Below are 15,119 nucleotides of genomic sequence, written 5' to 3'. Positions count from 1 at the left end.
GTAAAAAGGTTGTTCAATAAGTTACGTCTATTTCATCACCAGGCAAAAAGTTCCTTTTTACAGAGAACTTCAAGAAAAGGCATTTTAAAAGTAGTATTATTAAAACAAACAAGTAATAAGTAGCGAGATCTAGAATTAAATTGATGTTTAACTTTGTTCTGTATATTTATTATTAACTTACATTTATTAAGAAATTTTATAATTTAAACTTATTTGTTTAAAAGATATCTAATTCTGCACTCAGGGTAACTAAAATTAACCTTGTGATTTCAACAAACACCCATATTTTCTTTGTGAGTTGAAACTGTTCACACATACACAAAAAGTACCATCCACTGCATCCATTTTACTTTTGTATTAAACAATAAAGCATTACATAAATGTATTTATTTCTTGGTTGTTGTTTTGTTTTTTTTTATTTAGGAAAAACAAATACTACAAAACCCGACAGCTTTCACTGATACATAAATGTGATAAAACTTGTCTTTACACTGTTTCTTCAAGTGATTATGTTTATTCTTTGATGGAAACTTGTTCTTAAAAGGTTTACAAATCAAAATAGAAACACACACTCTTATACAAGACAAAACAACAACACTACTATATCAACAGATGTCCAAGATGTATCTTACAACATACAAGATCTTATCTGATAATAAAAACCAGACATAATACAACAGAAACAAAAAGGTCCCTCACACAGCAGTAAATTTCTCAATATCTGCTCATAGGTCCTCCCATGTAACGATTTCCTCCATAGGATCCCCCAATACTGGAGTGAGACATATTACTGCTAGAGCCCATGCTAGAACTACTGTATATACCAGACTGAGGCTGTTGTAGAATTGCTTCCTGTGGATTCATTGTACTGTCCATTCTTCTCCACTGGTTCTGTGAAAAACCCACCTTTCTCGATTCAGAGCTCCAGCTACCAGACACAGTGGCACCCGAACTTCTTTCAGCATTCCAGGAACCACCTCGACCACCCCGAAAAGATCCCCTCGAATGTCTTCCACCTTTACCTCTCTCGACGAATCTGCCTCTGCGATCTTGACTTCGTTTGTCATATGTTGACTTCCACACCTCTTTTGGACCTCGATGGTTTGCTTCCCTTTCACGCGAGGCACCACTGTGGGTGGTTTCCTCCCTGGGTGTGGATCCTTCATATCTTCTGGGCTTTTCAAGTACTCTAGTTTCTTCCCGATCAGCACTTTCCGATGTTCTTCTAGAGCTTCGACGAACAGGGGAGAAATCAGTTTTGGCAGATATGTTGAAATCTTCCCCTCGGTTCCCCGATTTTCCGAAACTGTCATGACGATTAAAGTTCTCCCTGTAAAGAATTTCTAAGCATTTATTACCTGCAATATACTCAAAACAGAAATAATAGCCTTGACTTGTTCAGTTTCATCTTAACACTGATTATGATTTCACTGAAATTCATTTTTGTTCAAGCTTACAATTGTTAACTTTGAACATGAATAGTGATTAAGAAATAAGCTTTAGGGTTGTAAAAAAACTCAACAACCTTGTAACAGTCTACTGCAAATGTGAAACAAGCAAGTTATTCTGTTTATATCTGGTTCCCAGCAAATGTCCAAGCTTTCATCACAGAAAAATTGCCAAGAGCTGACTGATGGTTGAATAAAATGTCACAACCCTTTCTAAGGACAAGCATTTGAATATGAAAACTGTTAAAAGATGTAGAGCCAAAGAATGCACTTTAAATAAAAAGACTGACCTTTACCACTCAAACAGTAAAAATTCTACACCAAAACACTTTACAACAGGTTCCACAATTAACCCAATCAAGAGCTACAACCTCATTCACAAAGTGAAAGCTGAGTTGCAAGTAATTACCTCAAATACGACAAAGTCAGAAAACATCTAACATTGTTATTAAGACAATAAACACAGATTTGAAGTCAAAGAAGGATCACAAACCAAAATGTTGCATGTCAGAATTAATGGGAGTTTACACAAAATGCACTGCTAAAGAAACTGTAAAAATTAACAATCTGATTCAGCCTTATACCTGGCAAATCTTTCAATGCAGTTAACTAATATATGGCCTGTTTGACAATTAAAAAAAAAAAGCCAATCTCTTCATACAAGTCTGTAGAAATTCATTTGCCAAATGTGTAGTGTGTCCTTTGTAAAAGCTTATCACAAAAGAAGAATTAGCTCCAATATGGTGTAATTAATCCTAGAATATGACAATTCCAACAATCCAACAGATTACCATTTTGCAATGTTTTACACATCAGTGCTTATATAAAAGATTTTTGTTCCAATAATTTATCATTTAAACAGATTAATTATTATTTTAAGTCTTTGAAAGTTGGTTATATATTGATGTTGTACATAAATCCAGTATCAGTAATTTATGGTACAAGATTCAGTCAACCTCTAATTTCTAATTCTCTCATAACACACTGTATATTAAATATTTTCTCTTCACACTTATTTCATGTGTTATAATAGGAAAGCATCATTTATTTTGTCTTTTAATCTATGAACCTCAAATTTAAAAGATCTTTAACAAGCACAGAGTGGTTAGGAGGTCAGTTCCAGGTATTGAGCAAATGCTGAAAAATAACAGTTTTCATGTTACTTTTAAGTTAACAAGAGTATCTTAATGAAATTTGGCAGATTAGTAAACATTACAATGTTTTCCATACACAAAATATCAAATGGATTTTTTTTTTATTAAGTCTTAGTTTGCAAAGCAATGTCCCCCCTTCTATTTTGTCTATCTAACATGCAAAGTAATTGTTCATTTTAAGATTAAAAACACTTATGCATCAGAAAACTGCCCAATTTCTCATGTGCAAAATCTCCATGATGTTCAGATAGTTTTTATCAAACATTTCTTAACAAAAAGCTTATTTTCACTAACAAATCTATTGGTTTAGTAGAAATGGCCAATCGCATAACTACCATAAAAAAAAAAAAATCAGGAAATACATAAATTATGCTTATTTCATTCCAGAATGACAACAGAAGATGAAAATATAAATGTTTAGACTAACTTTAAATCTCATAACATTATTTGTTTATATATATTTTTATATTATTGACCTTTCAGCTGTACTTGGCTAACAACACAGAAGGTAGTGATGTGGCACATGTGCTACCTTATCCTACAAATAACCTAAAACTCACCTTTTGTTTTCACAAACTTACCCTGTGTGTTAGTAAACAAGTATTTTGTAAATATACACACTTATGTTCCAATTATTATTCATTATATGTGTACATAAATTAATATCTACAAATAAGTTACCAAAAATGTTTTGTTAAAATATATGACAGCAAATAAGTAAACCAGACAGTTATCTTTAAGCTATGACCTTTGTACTCTGTTGCCAATTGATGTTAGTTGCCAAAACTTAATTTTGCAAAAGAATACCAAACATTTTTTTAGGTTTTATAAACACACACACACACACACACACACACAGTTGAATAACTAAAAAAAATAACCCATAAATAACTACACTGACACCATAGAATCCAACTATAATTTATCAAACATAGTAACCAAGTTGTATTTAGGTCTAAAAATAATTAAATTTTGAGCAGACTAAAACACAGCCTTTCTTCTCGAAGTTTTGATTCTAAAGATGAAGTGACCTTCTAACACATTAAAATGGCTGAGAAAACACTAGGGGAAATTCTAAGATGTTGGTTGGTCACTCATGTCCCATAGAAGTATGTGTATGTAAGGTACGGTTTCCAAGAACAGAACAAAGTGAATGAGGTCACTGTTTGATCCATTATATTAGCCATATCAGAGCAAAATAAAAACAAATGAAGTTCTTATTTTAGCTTGTCAATATTGGTAATTTAAGTTTGCAATCCATACAAAACTTCAGACTTAGTATTTTGACATCAAAAATACCTAATTTCAAAATCAGTGATACCATTCATCATACCACAACACAAATTCATCTTTAACAGCATTATTCTTAAATATTTATTTTTCATTAAGAAATTGAATAACTTATAGAATTTGAATTATAATTTACAGTTTGAAACCAAACTTACAGACATAAATAGATGCAATAGTTCAATAACCTTTTGAATGAGTCAACAAACGAGACGACGTGGCCTCTGATCCATTGCAAAAGGGGTAAAACAAAGTACAAAATACATAAAATTTGGTAGTAATGACCTGTGACTTGTCATAATAGGGTTAATAATGAAAACAATATTTTCAAATATAGGTTCATTCACTTGTTTTAACGTAGAAGATAATTTATCATTAGAATACCCAGAATACATCTCACACACACACACCTTGATAATGTTGTCTGACTTATTTACATGCTGCAAACAGACAATAACAAAGCAATGTTAACAATCCAATACAGGCTACATAACTGAAATTGTAGTTTTTGATTAATGCCATAAATCTTTCACAAACACCAGTAAATTAAGTTTCCTAAAAGACTGGCTTTGGTTCATTTACGAGCTATTTAAAAACGCACTTGTGATTGTGCATCGAGATAACAAAAAACAAAGAGAAATTGAAACTGTAGATGTTTAATATACCACTGAGGTAAACATTAGTACAATTAGAGATTAAAAGATGGGAAAATCAGTAAATTTTAATGGACACTAAAATAAGGCTTCAAACATCAAGTAAAAAACAAATGTAGTGAACAAATAAGTTAATCTTTTATATAAACAACACTTAGGTGGAAATTACCTTAAAAACAAATATTTGAGCATAAAAAGAATCTTTGAAATCAGATGTTTCAACAGACCACTGGCTGGTTAAAACAATGAAAACTGGATTCTTGATGTTGGTGTCAAATCAATAAGTTTAAATGTGTTCTTTACAAAACTGTACTTGAATAAAAATGTGCATTTCTAATAACAATGAATGCATCCATGCATATAGTACACACATGCTTCATGAAAGTTAAAAAGTTTGAAATTTAATTAAAAGGAATATTTGGCATTACAGATACTCTTGTGAAATTAGTTTTCATACTTAAAATGGGTTTTGTATGTCGTAATTTTTTAAGTTAAAAAAACTTATTACTAACCTGTTGGAACTTTCACCATGAAAAGAACTATCACGGGTAAAATGAGAAGACAGTGCAGGTCTCTTTCTGTCCTCCCAATAAGGGTCTGACTCTCTACTACCAGTGCGATTGAAGTTCCTTTTAGATCCACGCCTTGGTTCATCCATTCGACTGAAGAAAAATGGTGTATTAAAGTACTTCCTTCAGAAACACAAACTTAGTAATTATCTTCAACCTGTGTATTACACTTTATGTTACACGTGTTAATATAATTACTTTTATCATAATATGGATGATTTTGGACAACCATTATTCACTGTTTGTATCTTGTTTTCTTCACTAATTCCATAAAAAATTTAAGATTCTCAGTTATGAAAAAACCAACCCAAATTTTGAAAAACAAAAACTATCAGAGCCAAGAAACAAATCAGAGGCACCAGACCATGTAACTGCAATCTAATAATAAAATCCCTAAGAGCTTCCAATTGAAAAAAATATGCCAGGAACATAAAGAGAAAGGAGATTGATTTGCTAGTGGCATTTGCAGATACTGGTTATCCTTGGATATGCATAAAACTTTCACACTTCATGGATTTTAAATCTGTTAAAAAACAAACTCAGAGCAGTACAGTGAAATATTTTACTTCCACCAATCACCACCTTCTGGGACATAATATTTCAAACTTTGGGGCAACACCTAAAATGGTTAATTTTCATAATCAGGACTCTTAAAAGTTTAAAATGTTCAGGCATTTTGTTGAATAATATTCAATACAAGTGCAATGCAAATGGATTACCATCAACTCTTATTACAACATACAGATTAAACCCTAAATATCATTCAAAAACACACAACTCTTGCTTCATTTAAAACACTTTACTAATAAGTTCTTGATACTTATTTTATACATATAGTGAGCTAAACATTCATTTCAAACTGACTGATGATTATAATAAAGAACATTTATTTTTAACAACACATTAGATTTACTTTATTTTTTCCTCACAGAGAATTATTAATGATCTACAAAAGCCAGTAAGAAACAACTTATTTTTACAAGTTACAATGACTTGTAGGCAATTACTTCTAGTCTAGCTATTCATAAACAATTCTTTTCAAATAGAAATAACCCATACAATTTCAAGAGATACTATGAACATACTGTTTGTCTATTGCTAATCATTCTTCCAGCACCAATTAAATGAAAAGTGAAACAAGATTCATATTATTAATGCTGTATTAATACTCAAAATACTAAACATCATGTACATATCAATTTCATATCAACTGTTTATGTCCGTGTAACTGACACCATACATTTTCTATGCTGACAAACTAGTTTACACATACAAACCATGAAAAACAAACCCCACAAAAAACAGTAATAACTCAAAGACCAAATTCTATGATATACAACATGAACAAAAAACAAAAATAAAACTGAACTTAGCATGAATAGTTGTATCGACGAAGGACAGAATAAATTAATTTTACGATGGATTTCCAAGATAAAGCATTTGCAGTTAAGAATACAATAGCCCTATCATTAGCTGCATCAAATGTCAAACTACAGCAATGTTATATTGTTTGCTTAAGGATTAAAATGTATCCTGCACATGTTTATATTTGAAGTTTTTTCTAGTTAATGAGAAACATTACAGACTGCATACATTTTAAATGATGTTTACGATATTTTTATGGAAGAGCAGAGTAAACTAAACACTTGCACAGTTGACGATTCAGTTTCATACTTATACAAGATGTCGCTTTTGTCAGTACACTAAATGTTAAAGGGTACTTTTAAATTTTGCTCTAATGATACTTTAACTTCTTTAACCAAGTTATAAACAGTAATGTAAATCAATGCCTAATTTGTGGTTTTCTTTCAGATAATCCCTGAAGAGGTGTTTTTGCAAAATACTTATGTTCTAATAAAGTTTGGGAGGAACATTTTACTTTTGTGCAAAGGTTGGGGTCAAGAGACAATTCATTTGACACCATATACAAGTTGGAGAGTTCAGCAGTTTTCAGGAAATCCAGTGGGGTGGGGTAAAAGGTTTTCCTTTATGTAAACCCAAGAACTGAGACAATTCAATTGCACTTTGAAGTCAGTTCCAGTTTAGAAGTTGTGATGCAGAGACACTAAAAATTATACAGATTTCTTTTTCAATTTCTAAATATTACCCATATAATTTTGGAGTTTATTTATTGGGACTCACCATTCAGCTATGCACAAAAGCATTCTTAGCTGAAGTCACAAAACTTTTAATTACAAAATACTCTACATGAGAGTTTGCCATTGTTTCCTAAAGTTTAACCCAGCATGGCAAACTTAACTTTTCCAGAATTATCTCCAGAATATTTTCCAGAATTAACTAATGTAGTTAACGCTCCGTACCTGAACTAACTAATGTAGTTAACGCTCCGTACCTGAACTAACTAATGTAGTTAACGCTCCGTACCTGAACTAACTAATGTAGTTAACGCTCCGTACCTGAACTAACTAATGTAGTTAACGCTCCGTACCTGAACTAACTAATGTAGTTAACGCTCCGTACCTGAACTAACTAATGTAGTTAACGCTCCGTACCTGAACTGCTGTCTACGTCTCAGTTCTTCTCGTTCTCTTTCCAAATGCTCCCTTTCCATCTTTTGTTTTTCCCTTTCCAGTCTTAAAATTTCAGCACGTTCTCTCTCCAGCTTTTCGCCCGCACCTGAACTAACCAATGTAGTTACAACTTGTATATGAAACAAAGTGAATGTAGTTAACGCCCGCTCCTGAACTGTAATAAAATATGTAATTAACGCCCGCACTGAAATAAAGAATAGTAGTTATACGCCCGTTGTTGAAAAATTAAGACTAGTTGATAATAGTCTTCAATGAATGCCACTAACTAATGTAGTTTTGAACGCTCTTCTATCCTGAACTAATTTCACTAATGTAGTTAACGCCCAGTTACCTGAATGAACTAAATTCAATGTGTAGTTAACGCCCGTCCTTTCCTGAACTAACTAATGTATTTAACGCCACTCACCTGAACTAACTAATGTGGAGTTAACGCTTACAAACATCAAAAAGATGGCTTGTTCTTCTCTGATTGACAAAGTTTGTGCTTGGCTACATTTGATTATTACTGCTTCTTCCAAATGCTCCATTGTCATCTTTAAACTAGTTTTTCCCACATAAAGTCTTAAAATTTCAGCACGCTTTCTCTCAGCTTTTTTAGGCTAAATATGCATGATAATACAAACCAAACCAAGCACAACTTGTATATAAAAACTGATGATATACAGCTTAGACCACAACACCTCGTGTCCCAGGTGGTGTGATGAGCTCGATATTAGGCAAAATGCCTAGTCAGCACTGGATATAGATGTTGTGGTTAACATAAGGTTTGTCTTTAATTTTGCTCTTAAGTTCTTAGAATACGAGATAAATTCCATTTTATAGTATTATTAATTTTTGAAAACCAATCTAAAGTCCCAAAATTATTTGAAATATGTACAACCAAAGTTCTATTGTTAAATATTAAATACTAACATGAAGAAATAAGGGGCAAGTTCAACATGGATTTCCACAAGTACTCAGGAAATATTAATCTTGGGAAGACAATTTTACCTACACTCATGAAAGGAAAATATTTGTTTGTCCACAAACAACTCCATGATCTTTGAACCAATCTCAACTGGACTTGGTATGATGATACACTGAACCAAGCAGAATGCCACTGGGCACTTATTGATTTCCCATCTCCATTCACCTTGGGTTGTGTCCACAGCAAAGGCATATCTGTTTAGCTAATTAGTCCACAACTCTTGAATCAATTTTTATTCCTAAAATTTTATTTTTTCTTAAAAAGGTGCAAGTTATTTCATTAAAATTTCTTGCATGGATATTTCTGCCAGGAAAAATGGTAACCCAAGTAAAAGGTCAGGCTCTTAAAGTGGTATAGTCACATCTGGAAACCCTTTGCTTTTCACTTGTCAATTTTCTGCGACACCATTTATGTAACGTGTAACAGCATAGGTGTGAAATAAATTATGCATATAAATATGAAGCTTTGATCTAATTTATTAGTTTAAGCCTCATATTTAGTCTTTATATTCCCATACATGGATAGGTGTCTCAACTTGTCTTGTAGATAACATGAAGCCAAATTAAAGTATATGAACAAGAACATGAAAGGTTGGAAAAGCTTATGAAAATCATTGCAAAATCTGTAACTTGTACCAATGGAACTAATTTCTCCCAAACATTTTTCTGAAATTTTATTAAAAGATAATTCAAAATTAACAATTCTATTTCTAATGGATGACACACATACTCCCAATGAATAATGTTTAATATAAAACTAGAACTCGGTTCAGCTAGCCATGCAAGTTCCCATAAATATTTAAAAATCTGTAATACACATTATTCTAATTCACTGTACACAATTACCTTAATCTTTCTCTTTCTCTATCCAGTTTGAAACTCTCTTCTCTCTGTTTTCTTTCAATCTCCTTCTGTCTGAAATATTCTTGATTTCTGCGTCTTTCAACACCCCGATCCCTCAGATGGCTAAACCTGTTATCCTAATTTGAAAAGAAAAATTTAAGCCTTTCATCTAATCAAAGACACCCCAATTTCATTCTTATTCATCATTATAAAAACACAAGTGACTTAGCTTTTACAAATATTACACATGAATTTACTTTCTTTTCACATGTGTAATAGCTGTGCAAGCTCAATCTAAAAAGTCATGTTTCACATACATGACACTACAAAAACAGTTATCACAGAAAAAAATTAAATAGTTTATGAATATTTCATCATTTCCTTCCATATGAATTAATTTAATATAACAAAAATTACATTTCAGCAAAAACAAACAGCAGTTTGAACTGAAGCAAGATTTCCGTAAAATATTTACAGCTGTTTATGAACACTTTAGTGAAGTAGATAATATTTCCCTTTTCGCATTTCAGGTGTATCATTCCTTTATTTTAGGTGCTAAGTTTGTTTTGGACAATTATGCAAGTGATAGCTAAAACATTAGCTGTTCATAATTCTAAGCTTAAGCCTTTCCATATGGGTTGGGTCGAATTTACCCAGCTCGTAACCACAAGAGTAAGTTTATACTAAGTTTTTTTTTAAATAATGAATGCAAATGTTTAAAAAAATTTTGCAAACTACTGGTAAATATTTAAATAATTCTGTACAGAAAAATATCAGGTTTGTGAATAAAGTATTAAGATTTTATCATAAAGTTTTCTTTCAGAATGTTGACTATCCAACAAAGTAATTTTCATTTTCAGATTAAGAATACTTTTATACACCAAAAAATAAAAAAATCTCACAAGTGACATATTTATAACCTTCAAACAATTACAAACTTTTTATGGGAAAAAATAAATTATATTGCATCTGTTATTTTCACTGATGAATTGGAACCTTTATACGTTTAGATTTTACCAATCTTGCAGCCACCAAAAACAAAGGAAATTTTTCTTTCTAGAATGACAACTTATAACAAACCACAAATGTTTCATCTAAATAGTTGAAATCTCATAACATTATACATCATTTTATTGTATCATGTTAATGTATCGAAAAATATTAGACTATCTTTACAAAGTGAGAATTGTGCATGCATGAATTATAACCATTAAATTTTTAAACCATAAACAAAACATTAAAAATTAAACAAAATACACTGCATATTATTAAAAAGATCCTACAGTACAAGCTACAATGTAGGATTATAAAATGTATCCGAGGTTTTAGAGGTTACTGAAGTAGGGCCCACAATTCAGTGGGGATCCACCATCTAATAATTATCTCTTCTAGTTATACCCTTTCTACTCAGTTGTTAAGCCTTAAGAAATTCCACATATGAAAAATGTGAAACAAAATATTTTTATATTTCATATAAACATCCAAGTAATCAAAAAGTAATACTATACTGATATCATAGAATTTCATAAGTTTTGAAACTAGGCTATATTTCAGACTACAAAAAAATCTAAGCATGCCACAAAGTTGACCTTCTAACCTTTTGACTGACTATTCCTATGTCATATACTCAAGTAATGTACTACAAAGTTTCTAAAAATGAAAACAAAGACACGAGTAGGGTGAACATGTTTGCTTTAACACACAAGTGATATCTTAGAAAATAAAAAAGATAGGTTTTTTAATTTTATATTCTAGCCTGTTATTATTCTATATACATATACAGTGTATAATAATTGAAATGTTACTATTTTAAAAATACTAGTCCACTAAAACAGCTATGACAAGTCACTTTGTAAAGAATAAAGGTTAGTTTTATATTTTTGAATACATCAACATTGATACACGTGGCATCAATTCAATTTCTGTAACGTTATCTTAGGCATGACTGGAAGGTCAATATAATAAAAATATATAGAAATGTATGATATGAGATTTAAATTATTTAGACAAAGGTTTTGATTTTGTGTCATATTTTGTAGTCTTTCTAGAACAAAAAAAGCACAATTTATACTTATTTACCAATTTTATAGTAGTTACAAGGTTGGTCTAATTGACAGACTCCACATAGTTAGGGTAGAGAAAATAAACAAAAAGTTTTACTGGAAAAAAAAATGTTTGAAAAGGTATTAAGGATGTTTTAGAGATTACAATTATACGAGATTTTGGGGCTAAATTGCTTTTTAGTCATAACACAGAAAATCATTTCACAGTTGAAATAATTACAAAAGAGAATATTTTCACAATCAAATCTTTAGTAAAAAATAATTCATTAAAAACATTTGATTCTTTTGTGTATAAAAAATATGCAATTTTTACTAAAAGACTACTAAATTTTACAAAAATACACATACTGCATTAAAAGTTATAGTGTAAATAACTACCTATTTGTAATTAGACTAAGCTGTCAAAAAAGGATTAAAAACATTTGCTACACATCTTAAATCAGGTCAAATACTATTTTATAAAACAATTTCCTACATACAAGCTATTCATAGCTTGTCTGAAATCTCAAATCCTTTAACAAATGTAAAAAGCATTCAAGTAATGTCCAACAAAAAACTATTAAATACGAATAAGCAAGAGATCAAATAAGCATCTTATAACTGATTGCCAATATCTTTGTACAGGATATTTTGAACTGTTAAAATGAATGTTTTCCAACTTAGCACTAATCCCAAGCTTCTCCTATGTTAAGTATAACAATAAAAATCATACAAACATTTAAAACATATTTAAAAACAATGTGTGCAACATTTTTGCCAATCTTAATAAGTGTAAAATTCTAATCTGATCAAAGAGAACTTTATTTTCAGTTCAAGAACAACTTCGATTTGAATACCAACCTTAAATCGCTGGAAAGAAAATGACGATGATCTGTTAAAACGTGATCCAAATCTAGGCAAAAATGGTTTTCTTCCATAATCTCGTCGTTGTGAGAAATTTCTAGAGCCACTGAAATTGTTATACGAACCATAACCTCTTCCACCATAAAACCTACTTCCTCTTCCCCTGCCTCTAAACGGACGAGATCGACGATTAAATCCACGCCTGCTTCGATCTGCATCATATTCTTTGGAACGACTATGCACAGATCCTTCTCTATCATCCGATTTATCTTTTTCTTTAGAATCGTCATCCTCCACCTCTTCTTCATTTTCTTCTTTATTTTCTTCAAGTGATATTTGTTCTTCACCTATAGAAAATGCAAGTTACTTTCTTTATTTGTAGTAAAAGCGACTCAAAATTGTTAATGAAGATTACGACAATAGATTCACTCACGTTCTAAAATAAGGCATGTCATGTAGTGCAGAACAAAAAAGATAATGGATGACTTTTTAGCCATTAAAGTCAAACACCAAGCTGAAATAACACAGATTCAAACTGCTTTAATAAAACTACATGTTAATATAAACTTCCAAACACAAATTACAGATTAATGAAACAAACCTTGCTCAGCTTGGTCCTCCTCTCCTTTACGCTCTTCAGAAAAACTGTCTTTGTTTACTTCAGCCTCATCTTTCTTTTCCTCTTCAGCTATCAAGCACATATACACTGTATGACTATAGTATTCTAACAGATCACAGTATATAGTAAACACATATTGGTTGCTTCCATTCATAAAGTTAACGAAAAAGGTTTGCCTCAGACCTTTTGGATAAAGGTGCACAAGCATTATCTGCAACTATACATTGCAAATTTTAAACCAATGGACTAGAAGCAGGGCAACTAACTAGTCACCATCACCCACCACTAACTCTTAAGCTATTACTGGTTATCCAGATGTCATATGATGAAGTGTATATAATGGACTGCTTCCAAAATGGAACGAGGTATATGGGGCCCACAGGGTTTGATTCAGAACACAAGCCATATGTCAACAAACAAAATGAGGTTTCCATTTTATATTCAAGCTTGTAAACATTGGTAAATTGAGTTCCTAATTTGTATAAAACTGTACTTAGTATTTTGACACACAAACATCTGATGTTAAGTTGTATTGCATTCAACATGCCACATGACTCACTATGTTTGAATTATAAATCTATAATTTCATTTGAAATTTACCAAAATAAATTCAAAAAAGTAGTTCAATAAAATTTTGAATGAAAGTAAATAATCGGAAATGGTATGGCCTTTGGTCCTTGACCTGTCACAAAAGGTGTGTAAAACAAAGTACAAAAACGTTGGTAGTAATTAATGTTCATGTGATACAAGATTACAATGACTAAAGTGTGTGCGCGTGCACAAGATCTTGCACTGAATAATTACTAAAGTCCAAAGTCCATCAAGTTAAATGAACAACATATTACATATAATGCTCTGGGACAAACATTTTCCCAAAGGCAAACACACTCAAAACTATCCACAATTACTGCAGAGAATCTAGGATAAAGAACACAATTCAAACATACAGTTGACAAATAATTAACATCCTGTTACATATTGGAGAAAGCAAGATGTACAGTTACTACAAGTTTTAAAGAATACAACTGAAACAAAACATTACTCACTTTTTTCAGTTTTCTTCACTGTTGCTGGTGGAACACTTTTAACCGTGCCTGGATCTCTGGCTGTTACTTTTTTTACAGTTCCAGATCCTGGTTTCCCCTCAACTCTCTTCAAACCAAATGGTTCATGTTTAGTCTGTAATCAGTGGGAAAGTTAAAAGTTAGAGGACTGAAACCATTGTTAATCTATTTCAGTTTAAAATAATAGTAATAATGCATGAAAACTACAATGGATAACTTATTCTAGTCCACAATCCAAAACACTAATGTGTTAACAATTCTTTAATACATTAAAAGGTACTATTATACGAGTCTCATTACAATCTAATGACCATTTAAGCATAATTAATTTTAAACGCATTCCATGTTTAATACTTATCAATTTAAGATATTATCCTTAGTCATAGTTCTAAAATAGTCATTAAAAATAACAAAACTATCAAAAATAATTTTTTAAAACAAATAAAATTTTATTTACTTTATATAATACACTATTAAAAGATATTGCAATACTTTTCAGTAATAACAAGAAACAAAAACTTTAGAACCAAACTTTAGTATTGTCATTCTTAATATACTTTCTAACATTGAGAAATACACAGAAAAACCAAAAGCTTTTTTTTTTTTTCTATCATGAAATTTATATGCATTACCTTTTCAACTGATATTATTTTTCCATGTAATTCTGTTCTGTGAAGATGCTGTGTACACTTCGAAGCTTCTTCACTTGTTGCCATCGTCATAAACCCATAGCAACGAGATCCAGGAATTTTAGCATTTGTAACAATTTTTGCACCAACCACCTTGCCAAACAAAAAAGCCATATAATTATAATTTTCAATTATTATGTAATACATACACAGCATCCATCATTACAGTGGTACATATGTATTTTTCAACTCTATATTCAATTTACGAAATTCACAAAAACTTTATATAAGTTTTTACACAAGTTTTCAATACTAACAGATTTTTACTACTTATCTATTAATACAATAGTAGGTCTTAAAATCTAAACATACAATTACCACATTGTCCAAGCATCAATTACTGCACATCAGGAGGTTTTAATGCCTAAC

The 15,119-nt window shown here is 31.1% G+C and overlaps 1 pseudogene across 1 annotated transcript in view; it reads right to left on the bottom strand.

The window, feature by feature from the left end:
* Positions 1 to 385: 385 nt before the first annotated feature.
* Positions 386 to 15,119, bottom strand: part of LOC143238174 (uncharacterized) — a 31,728-nt pseudogene continuing 16,994 nt past the window's right edge. Inside the window, exons 9-16 of the transcript XR_013020441.1 lie at positions 14,694 to 14,843; positions 14,044 to 14,176; positions 12,980 to 13,066; positions 12,376 to 12,725; positions 9,468 to 9,609; positions 7,625 to 7,748; positions 5,055 to 5,204; positions 386 to 1,330 (exon numbers count right to left, since the gene is read on the bottom strand). The product of XR_013020441.1 is annotated as an uncharacterized LOC143238174 (transcript). The remainder of the gene's footprint in view (positions 1,331 to 5,054; positions 5,205 to 7,624; positions 7,749 to 9,467; positions 9,610 to 12,375; positions 12,726 to 12,979; positions 13,067 to 14,043; positions 14,177 to 14,693; positions 14,844 to 15,119) is intronic.

Source organism: Tachypleus tridentatus, chromosome 13 (assembly GCF_004210375.1).
Source record: "Tachypleus tridentatus isolate NWPU-2018 chromosome 13, ASM421037v1, whole genome shotgun sequence".
Lineage (NCBI taxonomy): Eukaryota > Metazoa > Arthropoda > Merostomata > Xiphosura > Limulidae > Tachypleus > Tachypleus tridentatus.
This window is presented reverse-complemented; position numbering and strand designations above follow the sequence as displayed.